The 13743-nt window shown below is 48.8% G+C and overlaps 1 protein-coding gene across 2 annotated transcripts in view; it reads left to right on the top strand.

Annotated features, from left to right (window-relative positions):
• The window catches only part of TSHZ2 (teashirt zinc finger homeobox 2), a 500614-nt gene that overhangs the window by 303873 nt on the left and 182998 nt on the right, over nucleotides 1–13743 (top strand). The gene's annotated exons all lie outside the window — the stretch shown is intronic.

Genomic DNA, 13743 nt, shown 5'->3' with positions numbered 1-13743 from the left:
ACCTTTGTTGTGGATGATTTGATAAAACCCATGTTCAGGGTGAACAGCATGTGAAGTTCCCAGATAAAATATAGGGTGTCCAGCTAAACTAGCATTTCAGGTAAATGACAGATACGTTTTTAGAATCAGCATGTCCCAAATAGTGCATGGGCCATATTTATACTGAAAAGTGTTCATTGCTTACCTGAGGTTCAGAAGTAACTGGGCATTCTGAGTTTTTATTTGCTAGACCTGGCAACTCTAACAGCAGGGGTTATAAGGCAGCCTGGGAAGAAGAAGATGGACTGGGCTAACCCATAGCTGGGCTTCTCTTGTGGCTCCGTGGTAAAGAACCTGCTTGCCAACGCAGGAGGCATGGGTTCCATCTTAGGTTGGGAGGATCCCCTGGAGGAGGAAATGGCAACTCACTTCAGTATGCTTGCCTGGGAAATCTCATGGACAGAGGAGCCTGGTGGGCTATAGTTCATGGGGTCAAGAAATAGTCGGACACAACTTAGCAACTAAACAATAGCAGCTCATGGCTGTTACAGGCATCAACCTTGCCTGCCTTCATCTAGTAAACGACAGTCTTTCTTTCCTTGCTTTTCCTTCTTCTGCCCTCCATTTCTCCCTGCCTACCTTCCTTCCCCTCTCAAATCTGTCGTCAAATACTGGCTGTGCTTTTACCGTGCCCCAGGCTCTATTAGCAAAGCAGTATAGACAGGAACCAACAGCCGTGCTGATGAAATGTTCCAGGCCTGCAGCATGCAGCCACAGAGACACTGTTTCACTTGATTCTCCCAAACAGTCGTACGAGGTAGGGCCTGATTCAGCCACTTCACAGGGGAGAAATGGAAGCAGAGAGAGTCTGCGTGAACTTCTCACATCTCCACCGTCTGAGCCTCTGGCTCAGTGTCACCCATCAAGAAAGCCATCACTCCATGCCGAACACCGTGCTAACCCCAGGGAGTCAGCCGGTGACCGACTGGGACAAGAGTGTGCCCGGAGGCTGCCCGTGCACACAGCTCTGGGGCAGACACTGGACGGAGCGCACAGCAGGGGCCGGTCCCGGGGGAAGCGGAGAGGATGGTGGTACAGACCAGCATGGGTCCGGGCCTGTGGGCCTGCACTCAAGCCCCAACTCCCCCACCGTCTCTAAGATGTGCCCCACTTCTGTGTCTTTGAGATGTGGACAGAATTCTCCTCTAGGGAAGTCATGAGAATCAAGTAAAAGTATGAATTTCTTTTCCCATAAAGCCTGGCGCATAGTAGGTTCACAAGAAGAGTTAGTTCTAGGCAATATCTCGAGGACCCTATCACGTTCTTCAGCCTTGCCCAAAGTGTATAGAACTTACCGAGTATTCCTGGGTTGAGCTACTTAATACCTAGGCAGGTGCCCCAAGGAAACCTTGCTGTTGTTGTTTAGTCCCTAAGTCGTGTCTGACTCTTTATGACCCCATGGACTGTAGCCCACCAGGCCCCCCTGTCCATGGAATTCTCCAGGCAAGGATATTGGAGCAGGTTGCCATTTCCTTCTCCAGGGGATCTTCCTGACCCAGGGATCGAATCTGTGTCTCCTGCTTGGCAGGTGAATTCTTTACCACTGAGCCACCTGGGAAGCTCAAGGAAACGCTGACCTACTATTTAATGATAATGACAGCAATGACAGCTGAAACCTGTTGGCCTCTTTCTATGAGCCGGGCATGGGTATTCATATCATCCTGATTTTGCCAAAAGCTCAGAAGCGTCTGTGATTTGTCTAAGAACACACAGTGAGTGTAGGATTCGAGCCCAGGATGGCCCAGCACTCATCAAGTTTCTCCTGCATCTTGGCTTCTCCATCTTGCTTGATGGTTTCCAAGTGCTACCCAAGCCCAGGAATCCATCCAGCAACTCAGAAAAGTCTATGAAGTGTGGTATACGTGTGCAGAGATGATAAGAGCTTGCCTCAGCCTCTGGGAGGCTCCAGCTATAAACCAAGTACCACAGCTTCAGGAACTAGGGACTGACCTGGGGAAGAACCCAAACATCCTCACTCTCTTTAATGTAATTTCCTTGTTCAGTCAAGTAATGATACATTCACCGTGGAGCATCTCACCAAGAAATGATCCAGATCCCAGGAAAAATAACTCTGTGAGAATTACTATTATTTTTAATCCTCATCTTGACTCTCATTTTGGGGAAGCAAGATGTGAAATCAGAAACAGGGCCAGCCTTGAGACCGCAGCGTTTCTGGCGCAGCAAGAAACAAACGCGTCGCCTCCGTCCACACTTTCATCTCCTCCGCGCTCTGGCTTAACCCTCTTTTGCATGGATGCGTCTCCAGCTTCGTTGCACTTTCCCCCTCATCTGGACTTCTGAATGCTCTGTCCTCACGGGTATAATTCGGTGCTTTAATATAGAGCAACATTATTTTTCATTTACTCCAATCTGCCATCAGTATCATCTTTTCATTTAACCAGATGCAATTCTTTTTTCTTTCGCTAAATTGAAAATCCATGAGCGACAGGGAGTGAATGTTTTAATTAGCTCATATTTTTTATATGGATTTATGTCTTTAAAATACATTTGTGTAATTCTTCAGCTAAATTAAAAACGTCTTTCTGCAAAAGTGAGGAGGGGAAAATAAGGAGCTAAATTGTGTCATTAGCTTAGGTAGCTATAGATAGAGGGCCAGATCTAGCAGAGGGACACACTCACCATCATCAGCGCCTCTGCCTGAGCGGATCTTGAACTTGCCCTTCATTGAAAGAAGTCTTTCTCTATAAAGGTTTTTCAAAAATGGCTTGAGGTGGGAATTTTTTTAAGGCCCCTAGTAAGTAAACAAGCAGTTACCTTCAACAAACTAATTTGGAACTGAACCTGCTGCCAAGCAAAACAGAAGAAAAAAAAAAAGAAAACAGAAGTCATCACGATAAACAGTTTTCTCCTGCATTTCTCTTTGTCTTTTTTTTTTTAACGATCAAGTTTAAAGCGTTCCACGGTGCTTTTTTTCTACTTTATAGGAGACAAGTGACATTCCGTGGTAAATGAGAGAAAAAGCCATGCAGAACTGAAATCTTTCTAATGCATTGACACCAACTTGCCCTCTATTGTTGGAAATGAGCAGGCGCTCATGATTGTTCATCAAACAGCTCCTAATGCAGTTAAAGCATTCAGCTATAATTTCTCCTTGCATTTATAATTACTGTCATAGACTGCACACCTCGGTGAGCAGATTAAAGCTATAAACTATTTAGCCGCAGCTCTAAGACGAGGAACTTGATTTGTCTGGCAGGAGTTATTTGTTAGGGAGCTTGACACTTCACATAAAATGACTCAACGTGATGAAGAACAGCGCGGTTTTAGCAATGCAGGGGTTTTAAATCGGTCTCGCTGCCACGCCCTGCAAGCATCGCGGGGCAGTTTGTTAAAAGACACGGAGGCCACAGAGACAGTGGAATGCGTCAGGGTACCGAAACAGGCGAGGGTTTGGCTCGCTGTCCTTCCCGTCTCTTCCTCTGAAGGGGCAGGAGTTCGCGGGAAATCACTGCGGGTCCTGTTCTTCTGCTAAATCCAGGCTCCCGGGCAGGAGACGGGGAGGCCGCGAGCCTGGGACACTATCACACGCCGGGGTTTTAGAGAACTGGGTCCTGCTGTTAAGGACACTCACTTCCCAAAGCCCAGGAGTCCAGGGCGCTGCAGAAAGTGCTGGTGGATGTTCTATCTGGAGTGTTCTTTATCTCTTTGTTTTTGACTGGTAGAGAGCGTGTGATATACTTAGGCACAAAGGGCCCTTCTCTTGGGCTCATTCTCCAGCGGTGCTGTGAAGCTGGCGAAAAGAATGGACGTGTGGATTGATCAGGGAGGCTGGTGGGAGCGGTCTCAGCTTGAGTCCAGGACTGGGTGGAACAGCGCACATTCCGGGTGGCGCTCAGCGCCGGGTCTGACCCACCGAACAAAGGCGGGACTCATCTTCCCCTCCTCTCTTGATCACCTACCTCAAAAATAAAAAATAAAAATCCTGATTTGTTTACTTAAAGCTCAAATCAGAATGAGGTGGACTGTGCCATCTGATTTAGAGATATAAGGAGAGACCACTAGGACAGCTGGAAGTACAGCAGCTTGGAGGGGGAGGTGACAGTGGCGGGTGGTGTCTGGGGCCCTGGCGGGGAGGCGGTGTAGCACCAACCTGAACTCTTCCCCTCTGACTCTCCCTTCCTCTCCCTGCTGCCAGCTCCCTGGAACATCTCCATTCCCAGCAGTCCGACCTCCCCAGTGGCTGCGTCATGCCTTGGTCCCCCATGCATTTCAGTGCAAATGACGTGTTGATGAGGACGGTGTTGATTTGTGGGGTTAAGAGGAAAGCTAAAAACAGTGCTTGTCATCATGTGTCCACTATTGTCCTTGGTGTCGTCAATAGGTAGTGACAGAGGATTAACATTTATGGAGCATTTACAGCTATTGTGCTAGGCCCTTCGTGTACATGACCTCAATTCATCTTAACCCTAAGCTCTCTAAAGAAAGAACAGTGATTGAGCCCAGCTTACAAGGGAGGAAACCGGCTCTCATAGAGGGCAAGTGATCGATGGTCTCATACAGCCAGCAGGCGGCAGAGCTAGAAATTAGGTGTGGACAAAGGGCCATCTCCCTCAAGCTGGCATCTTACACAAAAACTTTCCCATCACCTTTCAGGGATCACCTGGGTTAAATTCGCCGGGTGCTACACCCAAGTGTGAGATGTGAATCCCATCCATAACTTATTTGTATGGGAGAGAAGATGAATGGGCAAAAAGAAAAAATAAGTTTAAATATCTCAAAAGCTCAAATCTTTGACATAGACAACTCCCTACCACTTGGGCCCTCCAGAAAATTGGCACTTTCAACTTGCACGATTTTATCTGGTACTTTTTTCATCTATGGAGGAAAAAAATGATGTTTCAGGTTATGTTATTTTCAATGCTGCATTACTCAATTTCACAGTCAAATAATTCTATTTTTGTTCCCCAGCGGATTTTATCGAGTTTAATTGTTTATGACTCCCCCGCCCGCCCCAGCTGTGGCCTCCACTTCCCCCTTTGCTGCCTTCCTGTGGATCCTCTGGTGTGTGTAATCATGGAGGCGGGCCCCTCCTGGATGGTGTTTGCTCTGGCTTAGAAGTCAAAGACCAAGCGGGACTGCATCATCCCAGAAATTCAGGAGGATGAACGGGAGGGGACTTTGGAAGCCAAGGGAAGGACCGTTACAAAATCTCAGGTGATGCAGGCTTCCTGAGGCCCAGAAGTCCTGGGAAGGAGCCCACGGCAGAGCTCAGTGGGGAGGAACGTGGGCCCTGAACTGCTGAGCTGGGCCCAGGGTTCGGGTCTCCACTTTTCAGCTGAGAGACCAGGGGCAGGTCACGTCACTTCTCTCACCCTCGGCAGCTTCTTTTGTCAAGCAGCTGCGCATAGGCCGGCCTGAGATCACGTCACAAGGTTGTGTGCGCAAGTGTCAGTCGCTCAGCCATGTCCAACCCTATGTCTTTGCGACCCCATAGACTGTAGCCTGCCAGACTACTTGTCCATGGGATTTCCCAGGCAAGAGTACTGGAGTGAGTTGCCATTCCCTTCTCCAGGGGATCTTCCCGACCCAGGGATCAAACCCCATCTTCTGCATTGCAGGCAGATTCTTTACCTTCTGAGCCACCTGGGAAACCCCGTTATAAAGTTAGCCTCTTTTAAAACCTACTAAGAATCCTCCTGGTACAGTATCAGGCACATCGAGTTAAAGAGGGTATCTTTCATTCACGTTAAAACACAGCATCCCTAGAATTAAAGTCACGTGAAAGTGTCTAACAACTGGAATCATAACAGCAACCAGGACAGTTAGAATGTGCTGGAGCCGAGTCACGAGTCCTGCCTTGGGAACAGGGAAGGACAAAGGTGGAGGCAGTCACTCAAGAGTAAAGGCCTGTGGTGTGATGGGGGCCAGTGGCTGGGGCTGGGACGGGGCAGCCTGGTGAGCCGGGCAGGGGCCAGAGCTGCCAGTCACAGAGGAGAGACAGAGGCCTCGCCGGAGCTTGGCGCCGCCCCAGGAAGTGTGCTGGACCGGTGGGCCCCAGGGCTGGGGGAGTCTGGCCACGAGCGGAGAGCAGGCTGAGCTGGGGCGATAACAGGGTGCTTGCCAGGCAGAGAAGAGTGCTGAGGGGAGAAGAACAGCGAGAGTGAAGCCTTGCAAAAGAGAGAGTGTGCTTGTCCCGAAAAATGCACAGCCCTCAGCGCAATGGGGGCCTGGCCCAGGAATGAGCTGGAGAGGTGCGGCCGAGCAAGCAGAGAGCCTGGAGGGTGTTCAGACGGTGGCCTCGGCCTGGATGCGTCAGCTTTGTCTAGTGAGCCGCGGACAGGCAGATGCTCAAGGGCAGTGTGCTTCCTTGAAGTGCTTCTGCGTTTCTGGAGCCTGTGTATGCTGCGTTCAGCTGCGGCAGCCCCGCCCTGCAGGGCCTTAAAAGTGGGCGTCAGCTTTGTGTCTGGTGAACTGGCTCAGGTCCAAGTCCAGGGCTTCACCTTTATCAGTGAGTGAAATTGTCAGTCGCTCCGTCCTGCGACCCCCTGGACTGTGGCCCACCAGGCTCCTCTGTCCAGGGAATTTTCCAGACTAGGAAGCTGGCATGGGTAACCATTCCCTTCTCCAGGGGATCTTCTCAACCCAGGGATGGAACCTGGGTCTCCTGCATTACAGGCAGATTCTTTACCATCTGAGCCACCAGGGAAGCCCTCACTTAGAAGACTCAGGTAGATAACAGTGGTAATGGCTAACATGTATTGAGCACAAAACGAAAAGTCAACAGTTTCTTAGAACGAGGGACCGCCAAGAATCATGGGGTAGTGCAGAGGCCTAGGACAGGCCACATGCTTTAAACAGGGGCGGAGGGTCGGGGGAAGGAGACAGGAGGTTGGGGAGCGCCGGGCACGTGGCAGATTGAAGGAGGCACATCCCAGCTAGCTGGGAAAACAGGAAGGGGGCTGGGGGTCTGGCTCAGAGGAAGGCGGGGCGCAGACAGCTGGGGCTGGGGGGGCGCACATTAGGGGACCGCTGAGGGCGCATGAAGTCGGGGAGGGCTTTGCAGAAAATGCTCAGAACTGTGGGTTGTATTTTCCCGCCTTGAGCCCAGCAGAAAGCCGCTGGAGGGAGTTAAAGTAGCAAGTGGCATGAACTACTTTCTGTGTTTGAAAGATCGCTCCGGCTACGGTGTGGGAGGGACGAGAGGGGCGCAGAGAGAAGGGAGACCAGCGATCTGACTGCAGTGGGGCCAGGGGGCGGGGGCGCGGGGGAGGGGAGGCAGGGCCGGGGTTCCGGGCCCTCAGGAGTATGCTTGTTTAGGAGGGAAAAAGGAATCGGGTGAAGAAGACCCGGAGGGCCTCAGGACAGACCCCACAGGCGTCCTACTGTGAGACCCCCAGCGGGCCTCCGAGGCCCTGGGGCAACGGCTCCTCCCTATCTCCCCCAGACTGCCCTCAGCTCCCAAGCTTGCTATCGCCTCCTGTTTGCTGGGATGAATCCATTTTGATGAAAGTAAACCACTATAAGTAAGCTTCTCTAGGAATTATGAAACGCAAACGAAAGGTCCCTGCTGTGCTCGTCTTCCTGTTTTTCAATCCTAATTTAATTCCTCTCTCCATTCTGCAATTCGGCGCCCCCCTCCCCAGTGCGTCAACACTGGGTGGTCCCGACCTCGATGGAAGATTCAGTGGCGAGATGAAATGGAGGAACACATTGTTTTTTCAAGATGATTTAAGGACCTTTTTGGCATCCCCATGACTGCTGAAATCTTCTGTAATTATTCAGTTTGGCGGCAAAGAGTTCTGTTGATCAGAGGAAGGCTGATGTAGATGTCAAATGTCAATAAATTTGCAATCCATAATTGTAACCACTTGATGCTGGAGCAGACCAGGAGACAATTCAGTCACAAAGGCCATGAATGGTCGAACCAAATTAAGCACAAAAGTATTTTAAGCATTACGCATGCAGAAGCATTGAGTCTTTTCTTCTTGCACCGATTCAGTTTCTCTTCTCCTGACTTTTTCCTTCCCTACCCCTGTCCTTGTTACTGTCCCCTCCCCTGGAAATGGGCCTCCTGCATATTCTACTTTCCAGAGTCTTCTGGGTCCGTCTCAACCCAGAGCCAATGACAACTGTCAAGGCAGCCACGGTTGTTCCCCAGAGAATTGCCAGAAGCTCTTGTTGGTCTTGCCACTCAGGACTCTCTGGCCCCTACTGGCGATTCAGCATTGATTTTTTTTTTTTTTTTCTGCTTTGCTTGCTTTCTAACAGCATAGTTTATATCAGAAAGGTCTGTGTCAGGAATTAGAGAATGTTCCTAACAATGGGGGAAAAATGCCCTAATATAAAGATACCATCTGTGGGCCTGCACTTTGACAAGTCCAAATGAACTGAAAGATGAGAGGAAAATCTCTGAAGTCAGGAACCAAGGCATTTGCTTTAATAATGCGTCTAATTCCTTGAGCTCACCTTATCAAGTTTTAACCTCTGAATCTCTAAGTTCCCAGTTCAAAACTGCAGAGCCTCCTCTGTCCTTGTGTTAATATTTAAATTATATATCATTGTAGAGAGGCCCTTGTGGTGAACGTGATGAGCCATTTTCGCATCTGAAATGGGAAATTACAACTGAACCTTAGCGATTGCTTATAAATCACTGCAAGCAAAGTGGCATCTATAACCACACAATATTAACTGGGAAGAAATGCAGGGCACAAAAAATGGGGACTTGGAAGGGGGAGGTGATTTTCCAGAGTGGAGGTTGTAAGCCGATGATCACAGAGTCTTCCACGTGCTGAGCCGTCTCTAGGATCTCAGTTGACCTGAGCTGGGATTAGTTGGAATTCGGTTCTGTGGCTGTCTTTCTTTTTATTTTTTTTTAAGTGGAAATTTCTGGAGGTTGAGAAATGTGTCCTAAGGTTCACTAGGAGTCAGCAAAAAGGTGACAGGAGACGTGAGTCTGAGGCAGCATTTCTGCCAGCCTCTGGAGTGTGAGCCAGGCTCTCTGCTCAGGAATACAGACGCTGAAGGGCTGTGTCCACCTTTGCTGGAGAGCATGGAAGAGGTTTGTGAGCCAGGCCCAGGTTGGGATCCAGCCCCACCACTTACTAGCAGTAAGAGCAAATGTCCTAATCTCTCTGAGTCTCTTCATCTATAAAATGGGTGTAACTGTCCTACCTTGGGGGTCAAGAAAATGGTTGAAAAAAGTAATCTAAATGATGCTTTAAACCAGGGGTTCTCAAACTTGAGTGTGTATCAGAATCACGAGCAGAGGGTAGGAGAATTGTTAAAAACCCCCGGATGGCTGAGTCCCTTCCTTAGAGTCAGACTCAGTGGTTCTTAGGTAGAGCCAGATGATTTGAATTTCTAACAGGCTCCAGAGGAGGAAACACGTGGATGGCATCACCGACTCAATGAACATGAGTTTGAGCTAACTCCAGAAGATGGTGGAGAACAGGGAAGCCTGGTGTGCTGCGGTCCATGGGGCACAAGGAGTTGGACGCTATTTGGTGACTGAACAACAAGTTCCCAACTGATACAGTGATGCTGCTCCAAGGGCCACTCTTTGAGAACCCCTGCTTTATGCACAGTACCTGGCACTTTGTGAGCGCTCTGAAAGTGTTTGCTCTTGCTCATTTTAACTAGGTCTTTGAGGCCCTTATGCTCTGTCCTGGGTGAGGAAGCAGCAGGAACTGTTAGGCAGACTCCAGCGTGGTGTGCTCACCACGGCCGCGCGGAGTGCTCCGTCACGTCCAACCCTTCGCGACCCCACGGGCCGTAGCCCACCAGGCTCCTCTGTCCATGGGATTCTTCAGGCAAGAACACTGGAGTTGGCTGCCATTTTCTACTCCAGGGGATCTTCCCAACCCAGGGATCAAACCCACGTCTCCTGCATTGCAACCCGCGTATCCTGCGTTGCAGGTGGATTCTTTACCACTGAGGCACCTGGGAAGTCCGCTTGATGTACAAAATCGAGTCAAACCAAAATGGCAAGACTGTGGATCACCCATCAGAGGGGCTGAGGAGAGAGCAGAAGCTCAAGTTCAGGGGCAACAGGAGGAGGGAACAAGAATCTAGGAAAATCAGGTAGCCTGGGAGTTTTCATGACTCCGCTGAGATCACTTAAAAGAGGTAGACAGTATCAACTCAGTTGTTTCTACTATATCAGGAGGAATTTCCTGTATGAAGAGCCTTGGCTGGCAGTCAGAGGAATAGGTCTTCCCCTTGACTTAACACCTTCCTTGACTCTGAAAAGATGGGCTGTATAATTGCTTGAGAAGCAATAGTTAAAACTGCTCAGCGTGTTCCCTCCAAATTGTGTTTATCAAAATCTCTTGTTTATAATTGACTGCAAACCAGGTCAAACTTTATTAAGTGAAACAAGGAATTTACTGGCTCGTTCAAGGACAGAGTTGGCTTTGTGCACAGATGAATCCTAGGGTCAACAGAGATACGTCATCAGAACTTGGTCTTTCAGCTTTAAGTACCCCTTTGTTGTCTTCACCTTCAGGCAAATGACAAAATAGTCTGGACCAGCTCTAGAGCTATTTCTTTAACAATAAATAAATAAGGAGTTTCAGTGGAAAGAGTGCCTGTTTCCCAAGAGTTCTGATCAGCTGTGGAGGTTGTGTTGAACTGGCTTGTGGGCTCTCGTCCTCTTGAAGAGGTGCCCGTGACTGGGAGAACGGGATGTTCTCTTCGGTCTGGGTCAGATGCAAGCTCCTAGAAGCACAGGTGGACTCCGCACGCTTCAGTTTGGGCTGAGATTGGTCAGCCCCAAGGGCTTGTGATCAGTGTTGGGGACATGGCGGGATGACCCTGAATCCACCTCATCTGTTCAAGCTTGACCCAGGCCAGCTTTTCAGTGTCCCGACATCTGCTCATCTTTCCGATCGGAAGTGACAGTGAGTGGCCCCGCTGTTCTCGCAGGGGCTCAGCTCAGGACCTGCGACTCCTCCTCTCTCCCCTTTCCCCCACCCCCTGCATCCATCCCTGTTTGTCTCTGCGGGGCCTCTCCAGTGCTTTGCCATGTCACCCCTTCCAGCTCGGTCTCCACAGCAGCTGGGTTAGCAGAAGGACAGCCTGTCTCTCACTAGGACTGTGGCAGGGGACACCTGCCAACCTTCTCAGCTCTGCTCACCACTTCATGCCAGTTTGCCCAGCACCCCGCTGCCAGATTAAAAGTCCTCATTCAAAGCTTATATCGTAGTAAGAAGGCTGGCCGTTCTGTGAGTGCTTCTTCTCTCTTGGGATGTCAAACATCATCATCCTGAACCTTATATTCAGCATTCTCGTCACTTAAATTCAGCTTGAATGTCATCTTCTTTAAGGACTCTTTCCTGAACATCTATCTAAATCAGGAGTCAGCAAACTTTTTCTAAAGGGCCAGAGAGAAAATATTTTCAGTGTTGTAGCGACAGAGTCTCTGTCACAACGCAACCTGCTGTTGTAGCGTGAAAGAAGCAACAGGTTTTCAGGTTTTAGGCCAGTACAACTTTATCAGTGGACACTGAAATTTGAATTTAATATAACTTTTATGGGTCATGAAATAGCATTCTTCTTTGGACTTTTCACTACCATGCATTAAATAGACAGCTAGCAGGAAGCTGCTGTGTAACACAGGGAGCTCAGCTCAGCACTCTGTGCTGACCTAGAGGGCTGGGGTGGGGTTGCGGGTGGGGAGGCGCAGGAGAAGCGGACAGATGTGAGCGTAGAGCTGACCCACGTTGCTGTACAGCAGCAACCAACACAACATTGGAGAGCAAGTATCCTTCAATTAAAAAAAAGTTTAAAAAGCTACAATGAGGTACTTCTTCACACTGGTCAGAATGGCCATCATCAAAAAGTCTACAAATAACAAATGCTGGAGAGGGTATGGAGAAAAGGGAATCCCGCAACACTGTTGGCAGGAATGTAAATTTGTGCAGCCGCTATGGAACACAGTTTTGTTGAGGGTTAATCTGTGCAGGCTCCGAGTCTGTGGTCTTCACGAGCTTCCTGGTGAGGGAAGAAATGCACATTCCCACACATATTCATCTGTGATCCTTTCTCTGTGGGTAGCAGCCAGAGCGACTTTTACAAGTGCCAGCTGGGTCATGCCATGCCATTAAAAATGAATAAGGAAAGATTTTAAAAATTAAAAATACAAAAACCATTCTTAGTTTCTGGGACCCACAGAAATAGGCGCTAGGTTTGGCCCGCAGGCCGCAGTTCGCCATCTCTGAATCTAAAGCCACCCGGCCCTTTCACCTGTCCTTTTCTCATCACCCTGCTTCGTTTCCTTTACTCCATTTACGACTCACTGATCTTCTGGGTCTATGCCTTTCTTTGTGTCTGGCACTGTGCTGGACTCCAAGGATACAGCAGTGAGTAGATGGCATTTTCCTTCCCCTGGCAGATATTACAGGAGGAGAAAGATAACAACCAGAAAACAAAGGCATAAACAAGAGCGCGTCAGATCCACGAGGAAAATAAAGCACTGAGCACCTGGACAGCAGTGGTGCCAGTTTACTCTGGGCGCTGTGACAGGGAGGCCTCTTTGAGAGGGAAGAACTGAGACACGAAAGGCTGAGGGAGCCAGCCCCGAAATGAAGAAGAGGATTTTAGACAGGGACGACAAGCGCAAAGGCCCTGAGGCCAGTGAGAGTTGGAACACTGGGGGAAACTGAAAGAAGGACCCTGTTGCTGGAACTCTGTGATTTCAGGGTCAAACAAGTTTGCGTGTTTAGCACAGACCCAGCCGTGCAGGCTATGCTTATGAGTTTAGATTATTCTGAGTTCACTGTGGGTGGGCGGGTTATACAAGGGAATGGCATGACCCAGCTGGCACTTCTAAAAATTGCTCTGGCTGCTACCCATAGAGAAAGGATCACAGATGAATATGTGTGGGAATGTGGATTTCTTCCCTTACCAGGAAGCTCCGTGAAGACCACAGACATGGAGCCTGCACAGATTAAACCCTCAACAAAAGCTTTATGAAATTAATGCACTAATTAAACCATTAACAGAGTAAAACTTGATCCCTTGACAGCAAGGTTTTTTATATCCAGGTTCTTGAAGCAGGTCAATTTATATCATAAAATTCAAAAATTACAGCTTATCACATAAAGTGACCTCCCATTATATAATGTGGCAAAACAAGCACATTAATACCAGAGGTTATAAATGTCCAGGCACTAATACAGCTTAAGCATAAAATATGTTCCCATCACTTTGGGAGTAAGGATTCAAAACGAAGCTGGAATCACCCAGCACCATCTAAACGGTGCACTGGATTTCTAAATCCAACTGGAACAGGTGCAGCCCATTGAATGTGTTCCATTCTTCCTCATCATTCAATCAGCACATTTTTTTCCTTTTGTTATTAGTTTTTATTGGGGTATAGTTGCTTTGCAATGCTGTATTAGTTTCTGCTGCACCCCAAAGTGAATCAGCTACATGTATACATATGTCTCCTCTTTGGGATTTCCTTCCCATTTGGGTCACTACCAAGCATCCGGTAGAGTTCCCTGAGCTATACAGTAGGTTCCATCAGTTACCTGTTTTATACACGGTAGTGTTTACGGCCAACCCCGACCGCCCGATCCATCCCACCCCTCCTTTCCCCCTCGGGAATCCATATACTTGTTCTCTGGTCTGAGTCTCTTTCTCTGCTTTGCAGATGAGCTATCTCAACCATGTTCTAGATTTCACATTGTGTCAACACAAAATATTTGTTTTTCTGACTTCAGTCTGTGTGACAGTGTCCAG

Source organism: Moschus berezovskii, chromosome 15 (genome assembly GCF_049115385.1).
Source record: "Moschus berezovskii isolate FMDL1 chromosome 15, NW_MosBer_1.0, whole genome shotgun sequence".
Lineage (NCBI taxonomy): Eukaryota > Metazoa > Chordata > Mammalia > Artiodactyla > Moschidae > Moschus > Moschus berezovskii.
This window is presented reverse-complemented; position numbering and strand designations above follow the sequence as displayed.